This window comes from Anneissia japonica, unplaced genomic scaffold (genome assembly GCF_011630105.1).
Source record: "Anneissia japonica isolate Jap-2015-1 unplaced genomic scaffold, ASM1163010v1 scaffold135231_len687_cov196, whole genome shotgun sequence".
In the NCBI taxonomy this organism is placed as follows: Eukaryota; Metazoa; Echinodermata; class Crinoidea; order Comatulida; family Comatulidae; genus Anneissia; species Anneissia japonica.
In genome coordinates, this window is record NW_022737327.1 from 1 (window position 1) to 687 (window position 687).

Below are 687 nucleotides of genomic sequence, written 5' to 3' on the forward strand. Positions count from 1 at the left end.
CGAAAAACTATTTGAAAAAAGGGCATAAGCAAATTAGGAGAAATACAATATTTTCTCTACTGTCAACATTATTGCGTCAGGGTCACAATCAAGGTCACAATCAACGAAAAACTATTTGAAAAAAGGGCATAAGCAAATTAGGAGAAATACAATATTCTCTCTACTGTCACTGTAAAAACAACAAGAATACACTAAGAACTAAAACAATAGCTTTAAAATAATGGTTAAACGCTTACAATTTATATAATTATATAATTAATATACATAGGCCTATCTTATATTTGGAAATTTTAAAGCAGCAGAGATGTAATAAAATAAAGAAAGCCTTTTTTTTTCATTTTTTGACCTCATTCTTTGCAATTTAATTTGAGAAAAAAAAATGTTTCCACTGCGAGTGGGATTCGAACCCACGAAGGCAGAGCCTTATGGATCAAATTAAAATTCTTTAATATAAACAATTATTACAGTACAGAAAAATAATAAATTGCAAAGAATGAGGTCAAAAATTAATTTACAATAATGTTGTCATCATTATGTTGGCAATTTAAGAAAAAAAAAATGTTTCCGCTGCGAGTGGGATTCGAACCCACGAAGGCAGAGCCCTTGGATCATAAGTCCAACACCTTAACCACTCGGTCATCGCAGCAAATATCGCAATTTTTACTCCATTGCGGGAGGGGGAGAGCG

General features: G+C 32.2%; 1 non-coding gene across 1 annotated transcript; it reads right to left on the reverse strand.

The window, feature by feature from the left end:
* Nucleotides 1-565: 565 nt before the first annotated feature.
* Nucleotides 566-646, reverse strand: Trnai-uau. The gene has a single exon. It is a non-coding gene; the product is annotated as a tRNA-Ile (tRNA).
* Nucleotides 647-687: the final 41 nt, after the last annotated feature.